This window comes from Cornus florida, unplaced genomic scaffold (assembly GCF_030987335.1).
Source record: "Cornus florida cultivar Cherokee Brave unplaced genomic scaffold, ASM3098733v1 CherokeeBrave_3.0.0_Hap2_Chr03, whole genome shotgun sequence".
Classification (NCBI taxonomy): Eukaryota; Viridiplantae; Streptophyta; class Magnoliopsida; order Cornales; family Cornaceae; genus Cornus; species Cornus florida.
Window position 1 is genome coordinate 5,553,556 of NW_026775573.1, and position 6,580 is coordinate 5,560,135.

The 6,580-nt window shown below is 34.6% G+C and overlaps 1 pseudogene; it reads left to right on the top strand.

Moving 5' to 3' along the window:
- Nucleotides 1–4,576: 4,576 nt before the first annotated feature.
- Nucleotides 4,577–5,417, top strand: LOC132300987 (CBL-interacting serine/threonine-protein kinase 6-like; annotated as a pseudogene).
- The last annotated feature ends 1,163 nt before the right edge of the window (nt 5,418–6,580 follow it).

Below are 6,580 nucleotides of genomic sequence, written 5' to 3' on the forward strand. Positions count from 1 at the left end.
ATGCTAGTTCTAATTTTCAATCAGAAGTAGATATTATGAGGTTCATGACTTGGTGTATGTTCACTCAATGGAAGGGAAATCAGTTAGTAGATTGTTAAGCAGATTTCAACTGCTGACTCAAACCTACAGGTGGAGTACATTGCAGCCTTAAAGGCAACAAATGAAGCCTTTTAGTTTGATCTCACTGATTTAGAGGTTGTGGAGCATACTAGCCTGTCTATCAAGCTATATTGTGACAATAGTGCAGAAGTAGTCCAAACTAATGACCCAAGGTTCCATAGAGGAATAAGGTACACTGAGAGGAAGTATCATGTTCTACGTGATATTGTCCGGCAAGAAAATGTACTCGTGGCTAGATCATTGCATTAGAACATAACTTTGTTGATCCATTAACAAAGGTGTCATTAATCAATAATTTTGATCGTCATCTAGATAACATTGGAGTTAGATGCAATTTGAATTGGCTATGAGGGCAAGTGGGAATTATTGGGATTTATATGCCCTGGCATAGCAAATTCTTATTTGGATTATAGTGACATATGTTCCTGATGTTTCTGAAATATTTATGTTTTATACAATTGGTGAATTTAATGTATTATGTTTCGATTCATTATAGAATTGATAGTGACCACTTGATTACAAGAGATATTTATATATGTATGTGATGGCGATCAATACATGAATATAAATAGTAATCATAAATTGTTCATAGTCGGTAATTATGGATGGACTCATAATTAATTAAGACTTGAACTAGATCTGCATTAGGTTGAGATATATGTGAGAGCTGTAATATGCAATTGCTTCCTATCACCATCATGGCATTTGACTCTTAAGCATGATAAAAGTATAAACTCTTTTATTAAATAATAATTACTTTGATTTGTTCGGCGGATTCTTCGGAATCCTTAGACCGGCACTTTGGGTAATTATGTAATTAATAGTTAGAGGGTTATATTCTCAATATTTGCATCAATGCATCTTGTATTTATTTTGGATTGATTATGGTTGATCATAAATTAAATTCGAAGGCCTTTGTATGTTTTTAGACAAAATGATTTATTATATATTTATTTATTTAAATTATTATTTTTGTCAAACAAATGTTTTATTGTGATCGAAGTCAGAAATAATCAAATATACCAAAATAAATATATTAATTAAGTAGTCGGATTGATGGTTTTATTTATCCGATAACTAATTATGCATAGAGGGGTCAAAGTGCAACATTGACTTAGATGTTATTTATTATTTAATTGGAGTTCAATTAATTTCTTTTAGTGGAGTTGAAATTAATTTATGAATTAATTGAATTGGGTTCATGGACCGGGCCAATTATTAATTCATTGTAGCCAATAAAATAATAAGCCCAAAGGATTCTCACTCATAACCCAACTTGATATTGAAATCCTATTAGATTTGAGATATGTGAATTAGAGATTGAGAAGGATTTATTGTTTCCTTTTCTTTATCTTTATGATGCCTATATATATACATGGTCTATGTATATTTTAGGGGTGATTTTTGGTAGAAAGAAAAAGGAATCTATTTTCTCTCTCTAGAAAATTAGGGTTAATGTTCTCATCTAATGGAGGCTCCCACAAGCCTAGTTTTCCAAGGTCATTCATGGAGGCTTATGAGTGATTCCTAAAGGCAAAACAATTACCAAGAAGATAGAGATCCAAGAAGAAGACATTTTGCTCAGGGATCTACAATAAGTGAGAACATTCACTTTAGACGAAAGATTTAAAGGTTTACTCAGACCTTTGATGTAAGTATTCAATATGTTAATTGAATGATACATCATATTTTATTTTTGCATAAAACTTGTCTTTATGTGATGAATCAAGATCTATGAATCCCTCGAAAAGTTTTTAAAGCACGTTTCCCAACAATTGTACCATTGAAACCAGCTGCAGTGAGAAGATCAACTGGAAATCTTGAACTTAAAGGACCCATGAGCCCAATTGTCCAACCAGAAGGATGTGGTAGCACCATTGCCAATAGAGTGCTTTATGAGTAGTCTAGCAGGGTACTTAAGTTGGAAAATTTTCCTCCAACTCCAAGAGCAAGGCCGAGAATAATTCAATGTCCATAGGTTCCTGGACTTTAGTAAATGAGAATGGCACCACCTAACCCACAGTCTGTTTGTGTCATCTTTGAGGAGGTCCAAAATGAATCTAATTTTTTAAGCCTTGTGTCATCTTTGATAGTAATAGTTGTTGCAATGGAAATAATAAATTACTCCGTATAAAGTTTTTGCAACAAATGTTATTTTCACATGTAAGTTACATTTTGGCAGATAGATTAGAAAAACATTAATTTGTTTCGCACAAACGAATATCTTACAACCAATAAATGCAGTTTTTTGCAATGAAAAGGTCAATTACGTACCACAAAATAATAGCTTTTGTAATAAAATCGGAATTCATTGCATAAAATTTATGGTTACTAATTTTTGCTACAAAAAATGTAACCTTGAAATGATAATGAGTTCATGCAAAAATAAAATAGGAAAAAAAAAAAAAAAAAAAAAAAATCATCACACAAAATTGTTATTCTTTAGTGACGAAATATTTGGCATAAAAGCATCACTTAGCAACAACAATATATTTTGTTGTGTTAAGATTCCACACACACACACTTGGCAAATAAAACAGATAAGACAATACTTGTCTACTCACTTGTGAATAAGAAATCTATACTTATGGCACAAGTGTCCTTACATTTAAAATAATAAAAAATTAATAATTTGATAGCTATCGGGGTTAAACTCAAATGAATTCGAATCAAATTTTGACCCTGTTTGGGAGAGCTTCTCCATAACCAAAGTCCTTTTGTTGATACTTCCTTCCTATAAGGAGTTTTGTCCAAAGAATTTAAGACAAAAGTTGTTTGGTGAGTCCACTTTTTACAAGTCATTTAACAATTAAATAATTTTTTATTTGACAAGAATACCCATCTCCTTTTTTACTCAATATATATATATATATATATATATATATATTATAACCAACAAAATGAGAATGTAGTAAACACAATAAGAAAGAAAATCGTACTCCTCCATCTTCCTTTAAACCCATTAACCTCCTCATTCTCTCTTATCAAGCCAACAATGGCAAGAAGATCAATCGATGCATGTATATATAATTATAGATGGGTGTTTATTTTATTTTTATCAACTGGAAGTGGTTTGAGAATACACAATTCCGGTGACCAACATTGAAATTATCCAAAAACAAAATTCGTTGTCTTCATCATTCATTTGCATAATTTTCATCCCTATTTCAATCTCTAAAAGAACCCTTAATTTATAAATTTTATCTTTTAACACATATGCAAATAGATCCACCATGTCTATATAAAAAGTCTATGAAAATTTACCACCATTTAAAGCCCCTTCCCACTCTTTCATTACCTTTTTCTCTTATGTTCTAATTTTTCAAATCTGTTGCATATTTGAATAATAGATTAGAAGCATAACAGTGTACATAAGTGATATCAAGGGTTGTGCAGTCGCGTCGCCAGCGATAAGGTGGCAGAGGAAGGAGTGGTAGTGGTGGTGGCGGCCACTTGATCGGGTGGTGTTGGTTCGGTGGCAGCCAGTTTGTTTTGTTATCAGCCATTAATGGTGAAGCCACAAAGATAATTGAGTGAGAACTTGTAAAAAGATAAGGATAAGATTGTATTTTACAATCACGATTATTCACGTTAGGGAAGTGGGTTTTAAAAGCAACTATGAATTACTTTTGTTGAACGGGCTTTTAAGGAGTTAATTTTTTATGGAAGTCAGTTTCAAATTTTTTCCAAACAAAGAGACTTATTGTGAAAGGGACTTTTTGGGTTTAGAAACCCGTTTTGGGTTCAGGAAGCCTAGCCAAACATGGCCTTTAATTCTCTCTCCTCACCCTCTTTCTTAGCTTTTATCATGTGAAGCCCTGATCTAATTCGTTCTCTTCCCCTCCCTCTCCCTCTCTCTCTCCCACGCTCATATATTTTTTAAAGAGAGAAACTCGTGTCCAAAAAAATTACAATTCAATTTACTAAAAAGAGATAACATAGTCCAACAACGACAATTAACTTTGAAACTCTCTAGTGATTGATCACTAACTCCTTGATTTGATAATTTCCTCCTTGATAGTTTCTTCTCTAACTAAGTTGCATATCCTTTTGACAAAGACTCCAAGAAAAAACATAACAAAACTAAGGAACAAAGATCATGTATTTTTTCAGAACTATTTAATTCTTACAACATACATGCAACTTGATTGGTCATTATGGACAATGATTGATTAAATTTGCAATCATAAAATTTAGGGTAATTTACACAGACCTCCCCTATGGTTTACCATAATTACAGGCGGCACCCTTTCTGTTTCGAAAATTACGCGTACCTCCCCTACTTTTGAAAATATCCTACACGGACTTCCCTTCTGTTAGAGTCAACGGCAGTCAACGACGGAAAATGATGACATCAGTTACTATTTTTCATGAAATGCCCTTGCCTATATTATATATACTTGATATTATATATTAGATGTTGATGTCATGTACTAATTAACTGAAACTCCCAAAATACCGGAACTTGAAGCCGAAAAACCTCTTGTTGGATGAGGATGGTAATCTCAAGGTGACTGATTTTGGGTTGTCTGCCTTATCGGACCATTTGAAGCAAGACAGGTTGCTTCATACGTTGTGTGGTACTCCGGCGTATGTTGCGCCGGAGGTGATTGGAAACAAAGGATACCATGGAGCTAAGTCTGATTTATGGTCGTGCGGTGTGATCTTATTCGTTCTTCTTGCTGGGTATTTTCCATTTCAGGATCAAAATGTGGTGGCCATGTATAGAAGGGTGTGTAGGGGTGATTTCAAGTTTCCAACGTGCATCCTGCCGGAATCTCACCGGATTATTACTCGGCTACTCGACCCGAATCTGATGACTAGGATCACGACGTCTGAGCTCATGGAGACGAGCTGGTTTAAGACAAGAATGTCTAGAAATATGGGTGAAAATGTTGAAAAAAGTGAAGACAAGTTTAATGAGACTTTGAATGCATTTCATATAATTTCTTCGTCGGAGGGGTTTGATTTGTCGCCGTTGTTCGAGGGGAAAAGGAAGGAGGAGAAGTTGAGGTTTGTGACGGCGAGGCCGGTGAGCAGCGTGATATTGAGGCTGGAGGAGGTGGCGAGGAGAACGGAGTTCGGGGTGAAAATGAGTGAGGGGAGGGTAAGGCTGCAGGGGAGGGAAATGGGGAGGAAAGGGAAGCTGGGAGATATTCGCGGTGACTCCAGCGGTTATGGTGGTGGAGGTGAAAAAGGAGGGCGGCGACACCCTTGAGTACAATCAGTTTTGCAGCGAGAAGCTCCGGCCGGTGCTCCAAGATATCATATGGAGTGAGAATTCAATGACTGCTTAAAATGTCTAATAATACTTGCCTCCTTACTTAGTAAGAAAGAGGGTGATTATGTGTCAGTAGTCCATCCAGCCACTTTTGCCTTCGATTCAGCAATAGTATTAACAACCCGTTCTTCGATTTTGCTAGCAAATTCGTGACCGCCGTTAATGGACTTAGTTTCGACCTCCTCGTTCTCCGGTGAGTTTTGGGAAAGTACATGAATTATATATATATATATATATATATATCGTCAATTTTATAAAAAAATTATGGGTATTTTAGTAATTTAAGATAATAATATGAGGATATTTTAGTAATTTTGACAGGTCCGTTAGTGTATTTAACGGTCCGTCACACATAAGAGAGGCTTGTGTAGGATATTTTCAAAAGTAGGGGAAGTCTGTAATACCCCTAATTTTAAAAGGATAGTCCGGGTATTTATTTAATTGTTTAATTGCGATTTAATTTATTTAATTGAGAATTTGGTGATTTAATTTATTTATTTAATTGTTTAAATGCATATATTTATTTAATTGTTGTTTAATTGGATTTATTTTATTTTATTTGACTTAATTATATTTTTTTCGTTAGATGTGTTTTATTAAATTAGATTTTTAGAGGTCATGTAGGTAGCCGGCATAACTAAACATTAACTAGGTTTTCCATGGGCCGAGTTTTCAGATTAGGGTTTAGTTAAACTAGGGTTTTAGTGTAAACCTATAAATATATGTCTTACTTTCGGTTTAGGGTTATAGAACCCTATTCACGACATAAAGAGAACAGAGAGAAGCATAGAGGAGTCTAGGAGAGAACAGAGAGGGAAAACCAAAGGATCACCGGAAAAGCTTAGGAGAAGACGTTGAGATTTTTTGAACCGAATCTCACAGGCAAGTTTTATACTAACTCTATCTCTTTGGCCTGTGTTCTTTGCATTCCTAATACAGTCCCAGGAAGAGCTTAATATAAATGAACTTGGTTGCCCTGTTATTTACTTCAAAGCAGCATGTTTTTTCTCTATGTGTATGTTAATCGAATTTAATTTATTACTAATGAATCTAATTAACTCTGGATCACCCTAGGATTTAGTTTAATCAGTCAAAGCATAATTAAAAGCGTTAGAGGCTATAACAGAGAGGAACGGAAACAATGGAGCTCACCGGAGACGAAACAAGCAATCAGAGAGA